The sequence below is a fragment of the Acomys minous genome, assembly GCF_964271855.1.
Source record: "Acomys minous genome assembly, chromosome: 3".
Lineage (NCBI taxonomy): Eukaryota > Metazoa > Chordata > Mammalia > Rodentia > Muridae > Acomys > Acomys minous.
The window spans coordinates 76,843,110-76,860,737 of NC_140485.1; the positions used below are offsets into that span (position 1 = coordinate 76,843,110).

General features: G+C 49.5%; 1 long non-coding RNA gene across 1 annotated transcript; it reads left to right on the forward strand.

Annotated features, from left to right (window-relative positions):
* The first annotated feature begins 7,220 nt into the window (after positions 1 to 7,220).
* On the forward strand, positions 7,221 to 14,255 carry LOC311594769. The gene is made up of 3 exons (XR_014778208.1): positions 7,221 to 7,567; positions 11,101 to 11,206; positions 13,516 to 14,255. It is a non-coding gene; the product is annotated as an uncharacterized lncRNA (long non-coding RNA).
* Positions 14,256 to 17,628: the final 3,373 nt, after the last annotated feature.

Below are 17,628 nucleotides of genomic sequence, written 5' to 3' on the forward strand. Positions count from 1 at the left end.
ACCCCCCCCCCCTGGTGCCCCAGAGCATCACTGGTGATTTTCACCACTATTCTGTCTCTGGATGTCCCACCCTGGATACATCACCAGGAGAGGATCGTGGGTTTCCTTGTTAGTCTGTCTTTTGTTGAGTGCACACTCTAGTGATTTGCGTGCACATTTTGAAAGCCAGTTTTGAACAGCTCCTGGCATGGCAGTGCTCTTGCACAAGTGTGGACGTGGGGCTTACCTGTGCAGCCTCAGCTGTGTTGTGTGGCTGTTGACTAAACCATTCCCTAAACAGCCAACAACAACAACAACAAACAAACAAACACCCCACAACACTGATGGTTACAGCATCCATCAGAAACCAACCTAGAATGGGCTATAATTAAGCTTTCCATCGTGGGAGGAACATAGCAGTCTGCTCAGAATGGATACTTTCTAGCTGTTTTAAGGACACAATGTTTTTACTCGTCAGCTAATTTGTTGTTTCCTTTCACTCCCTATCCTAGAGTTGCGTGGCCATCCCACCCCCAGACAAAGAGGCCTAAGAGGACATTCTGAGACACACATGTTTGGGTCTGAAATGGGGGTTGGGGTGAATCTCCCCTCCAGAGGCAATTTCTCATGAGCTCAAACAGCGCATGCCAGTTAACCAGTATAGTGTACCTTACACACACAGGGTGGACTCCGGCAAAGAAAGGGAAGCCGCTGTGGGGACCAGAGCCTGAGGAGGATCAGCCAGGGACAGGCAGAGAGTACAGTAACTGTGTTTCAGGAGGTGGGGCAGCCTGTGAACTGGGGGAGGAGGGGGGAGGAGGGGGGGAGGGGGAAGAGGTCAGGAAGGAAGGTGGAAGAGGCCATTTTCTAGGAAGCAAAGGCTATGTCAGCTGGGACACACATCTGTGAGGGCCCAGCAGCTGAGAGCTGCACTGTGTTCCAGGAAGGGCCCAGTTACCTCAGGAAGCATGTGAGAGAAAGTGATTTCTGGGAAACGGCCTCAGAGACTTCAGAAGAAAGGAATCTGCAGCTTAGAAGTCTCCAACAATTTGCTGTGGTTTCCTTTCACAGTCTCACTAAATATTTACTTTTGTGTCCAAATCGAGGTTCATCATTTTCCTTTTGTATTCTCCGTAAATCCGATCTGTCAAAATAAAAAACATAATGCTACAGTTGCCTTGCCAGAGGAAATAAAATTAAGAAGTTAGAAAAATATGCACTTGTCCACTTACAAAGAGTCATAACATAGGTTTAAAACTTTATAGTAAAACTGCGTGTATGGGCCGGAGAGAGGGCTCAGTAGGTAAAGGGCTTTGCTGCTCAGGGGTCAGGACCTGGGTTTGGATCCCAGAACCCATGGCAGAGAGAAAGACAGAGGCAGAGACAGAAACACAGAGAGTGAAGCGTGGCAGCACATGCTTATAACCCCAGCACTGGGGGTGCAGAGACAGGAGGATTCCCAAAGCTCCCTAGACTGGCGTCCCTGGCCAGCTGTCTAGATGAAACATAAAGCTCCATTAGTCCCCTGTGTCAAAAAATAAAATAAAATAAGATGGAGAAATGATTGAGAAAGGAACCTGGACATACGCTCTGCCCTCCACTTGAGCACCCTCCTCCCACTGTGAGTGCCCCACAAACTCCTCAGGGCCTTCCACATACTGTATTTACTACACAACCAACCAGACACCCATGTGCAGCCTAGCCTCCCTCAGTCGCCTATGGCTGGGCCAAACCCCACTTTACAAGAAAGGCTTGACTAGCTCACATGAGCTTGCTTTGGGATGGAGGTTTTTGGTTTGTTTGTTTGTTTATTCATTCATTTGTTTGTTTTGACACGTGGCCTCCTGTAGCCCCGGCTGGTCTTGAACTCACTATGTAGCCCAAGGATGACGCTGGACCCTTGATTCTCTTACCTCCGCCTCCTACGTGCTAAAGTTACGCCTGCTCTTCTGTGGTTTGTTTGTTTATTTGTTTGTTTATATTTCTTGGATTTTCAAGATAGAATTTCTCTGTGTAGGCCTGGCTGTCCTGGGACTCCCTCTGTAGACCAGGCTAGCCTCCAACTCAGAGATCTGCCTGCCTCTGCCTTCTGAGTGCCGGGATTAAAGTCGTGCGCCACCACTGCCTGTCATTATTAATTTTTTAAAATGTGGCTTAGCAAATGGAAAACAGTCGTGTGAGAATATTGTCACACCACAGTGAAGTCCAAATAGCAGTGCGTCAGTAAGTTGTAACTCATGTTCACACACACACACACACACACACACACACACACACACACACACACACACAGTGTCAGTGAAGATGTGGAGCAGGCTAGGGGAAGAGAGAGCTGGCACATCCCCAGAAGGCAGAAGGGTGGCTAGAGGCATGCTCTTCTCTCCGTGAGGGCCAGCAAGCCTTGCTGGCCATAGAGTGGACAGATGGGAACCCACATGCCTGCCAAAAGCTACAAGTGAGAATTCACGGGGCATCTTTCTCCACGGATAGTCCAGAACTGACAACACAGTAGGGTCCAATGCTCACAGCAAAGCTATGGAATTGGTGGCCAGTCATGCATGTAATGCCATAGGGAGGAGAAATGACCAACATGCTACTGTGGGACATCAGGCAGCATCTTACCTGCCAGTGAGCACCGATGGAACAGTTTTGCTCACTGTGACATTCCTTCGCAGGCATAGCTGATCCAAGTTGATGGAAGTCAGCATGGCGGTGACCTTTAAGGACCTATAAGTTCAGAAGAGGAACTTGGGACAGGAGGCTTCTGGGGGCCCCCCCCCCGCAGTGTTCTGAGTCTGGATGCTGTTAGTGTGGCTGGGATGTTCACCAAAAGACGCTGGTAACTGCGCAGTTTACATTTGCGTCTCCTCTTCCTCCTTCCTCCCCTACCCCACCCCCACCTGGGGAGGGGGTTGATATAAAATGTCCTACATAGACCCACATGTTTGAACACTTGGTTCCAGCTGGAGGAGCTGGTGGGGAACCATTAGGAGGTAGAACCTCAGTGGCGGTGACATCTGAGGCTATAGCCTAGCCCGCTGCCAATTCACTCACTCGTGCGGCCTGCACCCTGGTCCCATCGTCACATCTTCCCCTCCATAGTGGACCATATCCCTCTGGGACTGGAATAAAGCCTTTCCTCCTAAGCTGCTTTTGCCATTGTATCTTTCTCACAATAACAGAGCTGTCTTAATTAAGGCGGGGTCTCCTGTAGGTCACACCAGACTCAGACTGCTCTGAGTAGAGGACGGAGCCCAAACTTTTCATCCTCCTGCCTCCAACTCCTGAGTATGCATGCAGTGCTGGGGATGCAATCCAGGGCTTTGGGCATGTTGGGCATGCTCTCTTCTAAGTAAGCTGCATCCCTATGCCCGTCTTTATGTGTACGCTTGCGTGTGTGGTAGTACATGCACATGCATATACACCCATGGGGGGTGCAACCTCCATCTAATGTGTTGTGGCCAGGGCACTCCTTGAGCCTGGAGCTCACCAATTCCTGCTAGTTTAACTGGCCAGCTTGCTCTGGGCATCCCTTGTCCCTGCCTCCCCAGGGCTGGGATTCTAGGTGGCCACCTTTTATATGAGAGGATACGACATACTCCACTCTCACAATTCCCAAGCAAGCATTTTACCCTCTAAACCATTTCTCCACGACTCCCCCTTTTTTTCTTTTGAGATGTAGCCCAGGCCTCAAACTCTTAGTAATTCTCCTGCCTCACCCCGCAAGTACTGGGATTACAGACATGAGCCCCCCACCCTCACCCCACCCCCACACAGCTGATTCGTGACTTTTCTATATACATGTCACCCTTGACTCGGAATGCTGTCTGGCCTGCAGCGGCAGTTAAGCCTACCCTCAGGGCAGGAGAGAGTTGGGGTGTCAAGGTTGGTGCCCTTTGGAGGGTTGTGCGTTGACGGCAGCAGCCGTAGACAATATTGTTGCTCTAGGAAGCTGTGTCCAGTGAGGGGGTGTCAGGCTGCAGCAGAAGTGGGGAGACCTGAAATGGGCAACTGCGAAGTGACCTACGGAGAGACGGCAGAGAAGCCTTCCATAGGGGACATAGCAGGGGAGAGGCAGACAGGACGCAGGCTGGGAGGTTTGGGGCAAAGATAGAAAGAGGGGATCGTGCAGGGGCCACGATGGGGACTGAGGAGAAGGGAGGCTGGTCTCTGATGCTTTCCTGAGCTACAGTGGTCCTGCCCTACACGGCTGGCTGAAGCTGAGCACTGGCAGCCCAAGCCCTACCAGGCACCACCAGGCCCCGTGCCCCCTAAAGGGTTTTCTCTGCCAACTCCCCCTCCATTCTTTCCAGCTCCTGGCCAACCTTGCTCATGGCTGACAAGTGGCCCACACCCAATGCTTGGCAGTGCCAGGTCTTAGCAATTTGTCTCTCATCCATCACAAGAGACCTCCTCCCCCTTCTTTCTCTTCCCTGTTTCATTGGCCCACTCCTTCTGTGGGGGTGGGGGGTGGGGGGCGAGGAGAGCATCTTGAACTTACTGCTGCTGCAGTCTGTGTTACTGAGGCCCCTAGTGGCCCTGAGGAAAATGAAGCCCAGCAAAGTGACTCACCATCAAATTGTGGTCAGAACTGGGTTATTTTTTCAATACAACTTTTTGGTTTTTTAAAAAGATGTATTTATTTTAGTTTAAGTGTCTATGCGTGTGCTTACGTGTATACATGCCTGCAGGTAGGGACCAGAAGATGTCAGATCCCCTAGAACCAGAGTTACAAGTGATTTTGAACCACCTGATGGGGTGGTTGAGAACTGAATTCAGGTCCCCTGTGGAAGCAGAAAGTGCTCTTAACCACTGAGCCATCTTCCCAGCCCCAGAACGAGATCTTAACAATAATCCCAGTAACCACGGGCTGGCCCTAAGTGGGGTGGGATCCAGATGGAAGCACTGTGCAGGCGTTTCCCATCAGCCCTTCATGGGGACCCAGAGGCGGAATCTATTGTTCTTTTTTGTTTTGTTTTTAGTTTTATAAAATGTATTATAATTTATACAGATTACATCCCGATTGTTATCCCCTTACTTGTATCTGCCCACTCCCTCTGGGAATCCTTTTGTTTTTGAGACAGGATTTCTCTGTACACTAGGCTAGCCTTGAACTCAGAGATTCCCCTGTCTCTGGGATTAAAGGTGTGCGCCACTATGCCTGGCAGGAATCAATTGTTCTTACCAGTCTCTTCAAATGCTTTTGAAGTCTTTTTCCTTCTTTCTTTCTTTCTTTCTTTCTTTCTTTGTTTCTTTCTTTCTTTCTATATTTCTTTTCTTTTCTTTCTTTCTTTTTTTGTTTCTTTCTTTCTTTCTTTCTTTCTTTCTTTCTTTCTTTCTTTCTTTCTTTCGAGACAGGGTTTCTCTGTGTAGCCTTGGCTGTCCTAGACTCACTTTGTAGACCAGGCTGGCCTCAGACTCACAGAGATCCTCCTGCCTCTGCCTCCCGAGTGCTTGGATTAAAAGTGTGCACCACCGGGCTGGAGAGATGGCTCAGAGGTTAAGAGCACTGCCTGCTCTTCCAGAGGTCCTGAGTTCAATTCCCAGCAACCACACGGTGGCTCAAAACTATCTATAATGTGATCTGCAGATAAAGCACCCATAAACAATTAAGTAAAATAAACAAATCTTAAAAAAAAAAAACCTTAAAAAAAAGGTGTACACCACCGTGCTTGGCTTGCTTTTGAAGTCTTACAAATTGCAGAAAATGTACACATGTGCACACACATATATACATCCACATACACACAGGCACATATGTATATACACACACACAAGAAGTCAGAGGAGAGGGAGTGAAGAGCTCTATATAAAGAGCTTTACACATACACACACATGTACATGCACACACACACACATGTACATGCACACACACACACAACAAGAAGTTGGAGAAGAGGGAGGGAGGAGCTCTGAGCACACACACATACACACACACACATACACACACACACACACACACACACACACACACACACACACACACACACGAAGCTGGAGGAAAGGGAGGGAGGCGCTCTATATAAAGGCTTACTGAGCACATGGAAAGATACTTAGAACCACTGAGAAATTTTCACTCCAAAACCACAAGGAGATGAGACAGCACCCCCACATAGAGGCTGTGACCCCAAGGCAGATAATGGCAGGCAAATGTGGAATGTGGAAAGCCTGGGACATTCTCACAGCTCTGCTGTGACACTCTGTGGTACAGCTATTTGAGGAAACAATTCTATATTACAGAAGGTTAAGCAAAAGAGCAAACATCTGACCCACTGCTTCCTCCTAGGGTGAAACCAGAACGAGAAAAAACCCACATCCACACAAAAGTTGTACATGAGCATTCACAGCAGCTCAAGAGTGGGCACAATCTACCCTTGCATGCCATGACAAGGGGGCAGATGGGGGCTATCTTCACAGCGGAGTATTATCCTGCAATGAAAAGGAAGGAAGCGGTGATGTGTGTACAAGGGTGTGGTTTGAAAACATGTTCCTATCTGGAAGAAGATGCTCATAACAGACCACACATTGTATACGAAACATCCCCAAATCTGTCAGACCAATAGACAGAAGTAGATTAGCCATGGGGGCGTGGGGATGGGGGGCCGAGAGAGACCGCTAATGAGTGTTTTCTTTGGGGATGATGAAAACCCTGTAATCTTCAAGATGCTGATGATGATGGTTATGCAAGTCCTAACCAGACTTGAACACACGTGACTCCACAATCTCGGGGGTGGGGTGGGGGGTGAGTGCTGTGGTTCGTAAGCTGTGCCATTTTAAAATAGGAAGACATGGGGATGAAGAACTGCCTCGGCAGCTAAGGGGACAGACTGCTCTTGCAGAAGGCCCGAGTTCCATTCCTAGCCGCCACATCAGGGGGCTCACAAGCACTGGAAAGTCTAGCTCCAGAGGGATCTGATGCCTCTGGCTCCCGTGAATACTGCACTCATACACACCCATGTGCAGCCACACAAATACACACATGAGTAAAAAAATAAAATCTTAAACTAAGAAGGCACTCAAGTTTTTGTTCAGGCTGTTGTCTTACCTAAGCCAATGCTACCTTCTTCTGTTTCTCCGAGTGACAAAAAGTCGTTGACTTCCAAGAACCCAGCTCAAAGGCCATTACAAGGACTTCCTCAATAGACTCCAGTCAGAAGCACATGTGTGTCTGTCCTCTGAACTTCTTGCTCAGCACTCACTAAGCAATGATTAAAGGGCGCCCCTTGGGTTGATGACATTTATTAGAGTCTGCGTGATTTAAGGACTCGCTTGGCTTCTGCTACTTTGTTATGAACTTTTGGAGACAGAAGACCACATCCTCCTGCCTTCTGAGAACCTGGAGACCAGCACTGGGACCGACGTGCAACAGGCATCCGTATTAACTACTGTCCTCAGCTCTGTGCTGTCCTCAGCTGTTTAAAGAGGAAGCACCTATTTTGGCCTACGGTTTGAGAGAGTACGGTGGCAGGGAAGTCACAGTCGCCCATTGAAGTGGGGTCCATGGCAGCAAGAGCTGGAGACTGTTCACTCAAACCTTAGTGGATCACTAACAGCGTGGGGAGCAGACGTGTGCTCAGGCTAAAATCAGGTAAGGAGATAACCCATGAGCCTCCGCTAAAGGTCTGCAGCCTCCTGACAAGACAGTACCATAAGCAGAGAACAAATGTTCAAGTTCATGAGCTTGCAGGGGGCATTTCACATTTAAATAATAACAACAATGGCATCTTTATTTTTTTAATTTGTTTTTGTTTTTTGGGTGGTTGGGGTTTTTTTGTTTTTGTTTGTTTTGTTTTTGTTTTTGATTTTCAAGACAGGGTTTCTCTATGTAGCCTTGGCTGTCCTGGACTCACTTTGTACACCAGGCTGGCCTTGAACTCTCGGTGATCCACCTGCCTCTACCTCTTGAGTGCTGGGATTAAAGGCGTGTGCTACCACACTTGGCTGGTTTTTTTTTTTTAATTTAAAATTAAAAAAAATTTTTTTTTAATTTTTGTTTTTTGAGACAGGGTTTTTCTGTGTAGTCCTGGCTGTCCTGGAACTCTCTCTAGACCAGGCTGGCCTCAAACTCAGAGATCCAGCCTGCCTTTGCCTCCCAAGTGCTGGGATTGAAGGTGTATGCCACCACTGCCTGGCTATCAGTGGTATCTTTTTAAAATATGTGTAGGATTCACTGTAAATGTCCATCTTCTCACATCAACCTCTCTTCAAGAAATGAGCTCGTAGTGGAACATGCCAGACCTGACTCACCAATTCGTTCACTGTGGAAATACCACTTTAAAAAAAAAAAAGTAAACACAAAGTGATCAAACGAGGAAGACCGATGAGTTCCAGTGTGGTTAGCCAGATAGACGTTGTTTTAAGGACATGGGGCTTGCCTCCAGGGAGGGTTACAGGTGGGCAGAGGGAGGCAAGAATTTCTAACTCAGACAGGGGAGACCTACATCTTACAGCTAATAAGATAGCTATTTAAAATGCTATGTTAGCCAAACATTTCATTGCTGTGAGGAATTATCTGACTGGAACAACATTAAGGAAAAGGGCTCGTGTTGGCTCATGGCATCAGAGGCTTGGGGTTCATTTTGACCGGGAGGGCACAGTGAGCAGAGGACTTTCCTCACGGTGCCCAGGAAACAGAGAGAGAGAGCAACATGTCTGTCTCTTTGGGCCTTTTGCTTGCCCACGTTTTACAGCTCTCTGTAAACTAACCCTTTAGCTAACGCTCTGTGGAGATGCCCTCACGGGCACACAACAGGTGTTCTTCACTATCTACACCCCTCTTTTACAAACAGCAGGACGTACATTACGTGCCCCATCACTCTCCACCTGATTTTGTGGAACCATGTCTCTCACTGGGCCTAGACCTTGGCATTCCAGCTAGAATGCTGGCCAGAAAGTCCCTGGGCTCCTTCTGCTTGGCTTTTACATGAGCATATGGGGTTTGAACTCCGATCTTCAGACTTGTGCGGTGAACACTTTACTCTCAGAGCCATCTCCCTGGCTCTATAAACTGCTGTAAATACAGCACAAGTTCAGCCTCTGTGCATGCTTAACGGAAGAGACATGGGCCAGCCTTTTATCTTGGAGGTGAAAGAAATCATGTCAAATGGCTTTCCTAAGTTCGACCTAATGTTATTCTCACTGGGGTGCATCCTGGCCACAGCACTTGACTGGCCATATCCTTTTTTGAAATCGTTCCCTCCTTTGGGCTGCCAGGGCTCAGCACCCTCCTGGTTCTCTTTGGAGCTCACTGGCTACTTCTTCCTGGTCTCCTCCACCCTGCCTGCTCTTCTTCCTGTTGACCCCAGATGACGGGACACTCGAGAGTTCACTGCCACACTTCATCTGACACCACTGGCTCAACTCGGCTACCTTCACTTGTGTGTTAGCCAGCCACCTCGCCTCTGAACACTAGGATGACACAAGCACCGTCCGCTCACATCCCCGTGAGGCTGCTGCTGAGGGTCCGGGGCTTCCTAAGGATCCAGAAAGAATCCTCCTTTCTAACCTGCTCCCTCTTAGTAAAGGACATCACTGGCCATTTAGTTGCTCAAAACCGAAACCTACAAATTGTCCTCAGCCTTTGCCCATCAAAACCTGATGATTTTCACTCCCAAGCCAACTGAGTCTGACTTCCCCGCCTCAGGTGCCCAGGATCACCCTGAGCATGAGCCCACTGGCACCCCAGGGTCCTGGGTCCTTCTGCTTCTCACTCTCCTCTCAGACACCAGAAGGGTTTTAAAAGACAGACTCCATCATCATTTGCCCTTGACCAAACTTTTCAACAGTCCCCCGAGTCTGACCCACGCTCCCTTCCCCACCTCTAGCTGCCTTTAACCTCCATTCAACCCTGAGTGGTTGTTGTTTTTGTTTGTTTGTTTGTTTGTTTGTTTGTTTTGTTTTGTTTTGTTTTAAAGCTACCCAAAGCCAGCTCCTGCCAGCACCTGGTTCCAAGACAATGTAACCTAAAAACAAACTCTTTTTGTTTGTTTGTCAGTTTGTTTTTTGAGACAGGGTTTCCCTGTGCAGCCTTGGCTGTCCTGGACTTGCTTTGTAGACAAGGCTGGCTTCAAACTCACAGCAATCCATCAGCCTCTGCCTCCAGAGTGCTGGGATTAAACCACCACTGCCCAGCGCTAAAAACAAACTCTTAAGAATACAAGGGCAACACGAGCCTGAACAGAAGAATCCAGAAATGACTCGGAATCACTGCTACCACAGTCCTTGTGTGTGTGTGTGTGTGTGTGTGTGTGTGTGTGTGTGTGTGTGTGTGCATGTATTGTGTACAAATAGTCATGTGTGGGCATGCAGTCACTATATGTCTTCCTTAACTGCCCTTCAATCCTACTTTTTGAGACATGGTCTCTCACTGAAGCGGGAATTCACTGCTTCAGCTAGACTGTCTTGCCAGCAAGCCTCGGGGATGCTCCTGACTCTGCCTGGCTTTTTTCATGGATGCTGAGGACTGAACTCAGGCCCCTGCACTTAGTCCATCTCTGCATCACATCTACAGTCCTCGCCATTCTAATTTTCCTCCCACTTATTGCCTGCTGTGGCCGGCAATGTATGACAGTATTGCAGCCAGATTAAGCCACTGAAGGTGGAAATGTTTTAAGCAAGATGCTCCAAATACCCCTGTGGTGGTTTCAAGGAGAATGCTCCCCATCAGCTCATACCTTCGAATGCCTGGGTCCCCAGTGGGTGGAACTGTTTCGGGAAGGATTAGGAGGCGTGTGGAGACTGGCTTTTCTAGTTAGCTCTGCCTCCTGCTTGTAGATCAGGATGTGATCCCTCAGCTGCTTCTCCAGCAGTCCCGCCTGACTGCTGCCGTGCTCCCCGCCATGCTGGGCATGGACGCTAACTCTCTGGAATGGCCGTATAAAGTAACTAAGACAATCCTTAACCCGCGGAGGCTTAGTGGGGTCCACTGCCTTTTTTTGTGACGGTGAGGTTGGTTTGGAGCTGGGACCCCTCGTCTCTGCCCGGTAGTATCTCAGGAGACAATTTTGCTTCAAATCGCCAGCCCACAAAATAACACATTTCAAATCAAAGTCCAAAGTACAGTCTACTGAATGTGTTTCTGTTTTCACACCAATCCCGATCCTGGATACTTCCGACCTCCAGACCTCATCATCGGCAGGAGACTGAGTGAATGTGCCTCACCACCTGAGAGTAGAGACCCATTCCTGCGCAGTGACCAGCACTTCCCTTCTCATACCACTGGCATGTGGTAGGGACTCGAGGAAGCTGCCAGTGAAACATTTGTGTGGAATAGGCAAGAAACTCTTGTGAACGTTTAGGGATGGAAACCGATGCCTCTATGTGCAAACAAGCAACTATTACTGGAAGAGTTCAGTAGCAGCTGCCTTCAGCGCTGGTGGATATGGATTTGGGAACTAAGTTAGAAGTTGGTCCTTTCCCAAGCAGGCGCTCAGCTCTTCTTCAGAGGCCCTGGGAGGCAGCCTCTGGTTCCTCTGAGTCCAATTAATCTCCCTGAATCTGCCAGGACAGTGAGCCAAGATTTACGGCTCCGGGAATGGTGGCAGCAATCCCTCATCTCATCTTGCCTCTGTCTAATCGGCTTTTGTTTGCGGTGGGGGGTGGGGGGCTAGGGGGTGGGGGGTAAGGGGGCTGCATCAGATCATTTCTCCTCCTCCCTTAACCCCCACCATATCAGACTGGCTTCCTATCTTGAGTGTGTGTGCCACTGGAGGTGGGTGTTGGGCCAGAGCCCTCTCATAAGTGTCAACTAAGAGGAGGTCTCTGTCACAGCCGCTACAGCCCAAAGTAAAGCTCTCCAAAATGCACCCCCTCAGGCACCCCTTCACGAAGCTTTACAAACAGCAGCGCCAGTCCAAGCATCTACCCTGCTCATTGCTCTGTGCTTGCAGCTTTTCATGTCTGATTTCCCTGAGTCCCCACCATGATAAATGCCCAGGAGCTGGAAACCGCTCTTAGCTCCCAGACACACAGTACATGGAGACCTGAGACTTGGACCATGCTCAGAGCAGACCACACATTCTCAGGCAGGCCATGCTGCCTGGTTTGGTTCTCTAGCTGTTTCAGATGGAACTTTCCATGACATGCCACGGCCCGGTTGATTTCATAAGAACAGGTGTGGATGGGGATTGCTGCCTCTGCAGCTCTTCCATCTTATCCCAAAGTAGCTCCCCTTAACGGCTAAAGCACTAATCTTCCCTACAGAGGGGGCTGGGGAGGCTGAACAACTTTGGGGCCAGACTAACAAGACAGTCCTGAACTGTACAGTCCCAAGACCCATGCCCATCTTCTCCTGTGCAAAATGGGTTTATGCCTGTGCCTGCTTCACCAAGGTTATTGGACCGGCAGAGCTGGCCAGTATATAGACTCTGCATCCCAGAGGCTTCCTTCTCTGATGCTCTCAGTACCACGGTAAGCCCTGACGTCTCTCTCCTGACTTTGAACACAGCCGACTTTGGGTTGGAGCTGATGCCTGTTGGGTACCTGGGCCAGGCAACTTCACTGGCTCTGCTCACTGCTGCCCACATTATGGACAGATGGAGGGCGGTGAAGCTGCTGATAAATTTCAGCTTTTAGAATGTCCCTTTCCCCAACAAGAGCCCCTCCTCCAACCAGCATCCTGGGAGGCCTGGGATGAGCTGACAGCGGTACCAACTACTCCTAGCCTCTGAATAACTCTTTGCTGCCTCCCTTCAAGTGCAGGCCCCAGGGCTACCCTTTCCATGCCCAGCCAGTGAAGCCAGGCACAGCCCGAGGGAGATGGGCTACCACATTCTTCTATGGCAGCAGTCACCCAGGACATAGCAGCCAGAACCATGAGCTAATTCCATCTGTTTCTGAGAGTGGGGTCTGAACATGGCTTAGCTGAGTGACTCTGACTCACCAGGGTTCTGAGAGGCTGCAATCAAGGCATTAGCCTTATAGACAGTCTCCACAAGGCTTGCCTGGGGGCAAGATCAGGTCCCACAATTCCTCACAGGCTGCTGCTGACAGGCTTCAGAAGATCCACTTCCAAGCCTGTCACATGTCATTGCAACACTGACCTCCCCATGTGATTCCTCTAGCTGGTTTGACTCCAGTCAATGAGTGAACCCATGCTTGGGAGGAGACCTTGATAAAAGGGTGTGAAAACAAGGAAGTGGGGTTCGCAGGGCCAGCTCAGAGGCTGTCTTCCCCATGGAAGCTGTTGCAGGGACCTGGCATCCACGGACTCAGAGATTGGGGGCAGATTCATCTTCATGACACTCTCTAGAGATCCAGGCATTGGACCTCCAACATCTGCAGGTGCAGCTCTCCCCAAACCTTACTGGCCATGCCTCGCACCCTCCTGAGCCAGGCTTTGCCCATTGTTCCTCTTCTAGAATGGCTTTTCTTGTCTTGATCAATCCCAATTTGCCCTTTGGACCTGATCTTGAGTCATTTCCTCAAAGGAGCTGTCCTTGCCCGCCTCAGTCAGGTTTGAACTAGCTGTGAACACTTATATGTCTTGTGACCGTATGTTCTGTGAACATCCTTTTTTTTTTTTTTTTTTTTTTGGAGACTGGCCATCACGTCTTCCTCATGACTGCTTGTGCCAGACAAATACGGTCTTCAGGTTTTGCTGTAATCTTTGAGACGGGATTTCATGCAGCCCAGGCTGTCCTCAAAGTTGCCATGTAGCCAAGAACGGCCTCAACTTCTGATCTTCTGCCCCTACCTCATGAGTACTGGGGTGCTAGGTGTGTAACACCTGCTTCCGTTTATGGGGTGCTAGGCAACACTCCGCTAACTGCACTACATCTCAACTCCAGCTAGGTTTAGTTTTGCTAACTGTCCCCGTCATGCCTCTTGCCCAGCGACTGATTAAGAAATGTGGGCGTCACAAAATAGGTACACAGCTTGTGAAGCTGACATAGAAGGATCACAAGGTTCAGGTCAAGTGCGTTCCATAGGGAGACCCTGTCTCAGACAGACAGACAGACAGACAGACAGACAGACAGACAGACAGACAAACCTAAGGGGCCTGAGAGGATAGTTCAGTTACGGAAAGTCCCGTATGCCAAGTATGACTTGAATCTAACCTCTAGGCTGTTATGTCACTTGTAATCCCAGTTCCAGGGAGACAGAAACAGGCCGACCGCTGCAGCTTAATGGCGAGCCAGCTTAGCCTTCTGGGAAAGCTCCACGTCCCCTGCATGGGGAGGCCTGGTGGCGCTCAGAGGAAGGATAGCAGGCTACCAAGAAGGGACTTGATACCCTGTCAGCATATACAGGGGGAGGAAGTCCCCCTCAGTCACAGTCATAGGGGAGGAGAGTAGGGGGAACGCGGGATAGAGGGAGGAATGGGAGGATACAAGGGATGGGATAACCATTGAGATGTAATATGAATGAATTAATAAAGTATTTTTTAAAAAGCTCCAGCCAGTGAGAAACACTGTCTCAAAAAAAAAAAAATGATGGCTGATACCTGAGGAATGACATCTGAGGCTGCCCTGTGGCCTTTACGTACATCCACATGCAGGTACGTACGTGTCCATGCACACAAGCATACTCGCACACTAGCATGCTCTCTTATACACATGCATTTCTGATGCTAAAGAGCAGTTTGGAAAACATTCACCCATTAGTGTGACACAACTCTGGGGTGAAGAGAAGATTCAGAAATCAGCTGTCTCTTCATGTTAGGAGAGAAAACTGAGACCCAGAGCCAACATGGAGCCACTGTAGTCAGTAAGACTGTTGACAAGAAGCCAGGCCTGCAGTGTGACTGGCTCCCCTGCCAATTTCCATGTCACAAGCCCCACGTGCATCCATTACTACTGAGCCTTCACTAAGGGCAGCTGACAAATGCCAGCTGATCACTCTGTCAGCCTTGAGTCCCTGGCTCAAGGTCTCTGGAAGCCACTGCCAAAGACTCCTGGTAAATTCTTTCTGCAGTGTTGGCAGTACCTAAAAACATGTAGCCACTCAGGAAACTGTTGTTTTGCCCCAATCAGGAGCCACCTCCATATTTATAAATTCTACTCCTTTGAGTTCCCTCTAGGAAGGTTATAGACCTTTAGAGCTGGCCTGGAATATTCTATGTGAACTCCAAAGGGGGGATATGAGCCCTGAAAGCACGGCTAAGCTCCAAGCCTGGGCCCCTTGTACTCAGGGAGGATGGGGTCCAGCTCTGGTGAAAGGCTATCAGGGTGCTTCTAGAACTGAGTAGCCCACCCAACCCACCACCACAGTCTGCTGTGTGGACGTCTGCCACTGGCCCCTACAGGAGGGGACCACTTCTAATAAGAGTGGCAAACCGGTATTCTGAAACTGAGAGTTTTCACGTGGCAACCCAGGGGTCCGGCTTCCCTTACTTAGGGAAAATCAAACCAGCTTGCGATGCAGTCTAGCGTGCCGACACTTGGCTGAACTAAGCATGGCTGGCTGTGTGTCCACAGCCACACACACTAGTCTCTTCTCCAGCTTGCTTCCTTCCTTCTTTCATCTGTTTGTTATCATGAAGGAAATGGAGGCTTTAAAATGTGAATATGAAACAAGGAGATTTTTTGTTTGCTTGTTTATTTGTTTTTTTGGTTTTTTGAGACAGGGTCTCTCTGTGTAGCCTTGGCTGTCCTGGACTCACTTTGTAGACCAGGCTGGCCTCAAACTCACAGCGATCCGCCTGCCTCTGCCTCCCGAGTGTTGGGATCACCCTCACACAGGCTTGTCCCCTCTTTGGTTCATTTTCGCCACCCCCTACCCCACCCATTCTTGCTCAACCCCCACTTTTCTTCTTTCTCCCAGCGACAGATCTTCTTCTGCTTTTATGTCACACACACACACACACACACACACACACACACACACACACACACAAGCACATCTAGATTCTGTGTATTAGAGAAAATACTCATTTGTCTTGTGGATTGGGCACACTTGGCCTAAGATCATGCCCACTCCCCTGAAAGTTCCTGAATCTTGTTCTTCTTTATGACAGAATAAACTGCACTGCGTGCAAGGGCCACGTTCTCTTGATCCACTCTTTAGCTTCTCATTGCCTCCCCAGCCCTAGGGCATTTACAGCCCCTCTTCCACTGCAGCCCGGTTGAGTTTGCACTGGCTTGGGTGGGAAGCCTCTAGTCACAGGGAGGTCATTACTAGTTTGTCCCCTTGTTCAGATCGTTGCAAAGGGCGGGGAAGGCGAGGGAGAGCCTGGTTCAAGCCACGGCTTATCGGAAACAGGTCATGGCAGGACGTCCTTCCAGACCTCATAAACTTTGATTGCCTCACTGTCAGCATGTCTTGCTCATGTAGGCAGATAAGAAAGGCGATGCAGGGGATGGCTCAGGCCATGCAGCGAAGTCCAGATGCAGCTGCGCTCTGGGTACACCAAAGCCATGTCTGGATGGCCCTTCTGAAGTTTCGCAGGCAATTTCGGCAAATATCAAAAGTGTCTGAGGGCCTCCTCTGGATTCTTGAGCAATGACCAAGTTTCTCATATGGTGCCGATCTGGGCTGACCCCCCAACCTTTCCAGAAATGGGCGGGTCCCAAGCAGTGTCAGGGCACTGGGCACTTCATCAGGAGGCAGCCTGGGAAATCTCTGAGGACAGCCTTTATCTAGTTCTTGGTGAGCATCCAGCTTTAAAATAGAAGCGGGGCTTGTTCCTACCATCCTTACCAGTCACCCCCATCTCAAAGCCAACAGACATGTCAGGAGTCTAGATTCTTGCATCTGGGAAGGCTCTGGCGTGCTGTAGTCTATTTAATTCTCTCTGTAAAGAAGGGGCTCTGCCCTAGCTGAAGAGGGTCAGCCACCTCAGTAGCTCTTCCCCCTAGAACTCCTAGCTCTTGGTCCCAGTTTTATCCTCCAAATAGCAGCCATCCGCCTTACGTGACCCACACACATGCACAGTCCGTCCCCCCCAAGCACACCCCATTTGTTCTCCCTTCCTCTGTAGGCTATGACCTTTTGGGTCCTCCAGCCCTTCCTTGGAGGTCTGTCCACTCTCCTATGACTGGCTGGCGTCCCTTTCAGCATCTTGTCACAACAGCTGTGACCTTAAAAAGCATGGCGCTCTTGCAGCAGCCTCTCCAGAGGAGAAAGGCTGCATCCAGCCGGAGCTGGTTCTCAGCCTAGGCTCCCTCTCCGCCAGCACTCTGCATCAGCAAATGGTGTCCTCAAGAAATATGTGGCTCGCAGGGCATGGTGGCACATGGCTTTTTTTTTTTTTTTTGCCTTTTCGAGACAAGGTCTCTCTGTGTAGCATTGGCTGTCCTGGACTCACTTTGTAGACCAGACTGGCCTCGAACTCACAGCGATCCACCTGTCTCTGCCTCCCAAGTTCTGGGATTAAAGGTGTGTGCCACCTCCCAGCACTCAGGAGGCAGAGGCAGGCAGATCGCTGAGTTCAAGGCCAGCCTGGTCTACAAAGTAAGTCCAGGACAACCAAGACTACACAGAGAAACCCTGTCTCGAAAACTAAAACAAAACAAAAAACAAAAACCCCAACAACAAAAGAAGTATGTGGCTCGGCTTAGGTGAGCAGTGTGAAATCAAGCCCCTGCTGCACACACCTCTGTGATAGGACTGACCATCATTTTATCACTTGGATCACGAAACCCACACAGAAGCCAGTTAAATGATGAGGTTGCAATTTGACCCCACCAGGGTCTGAGGTGAACACCCACT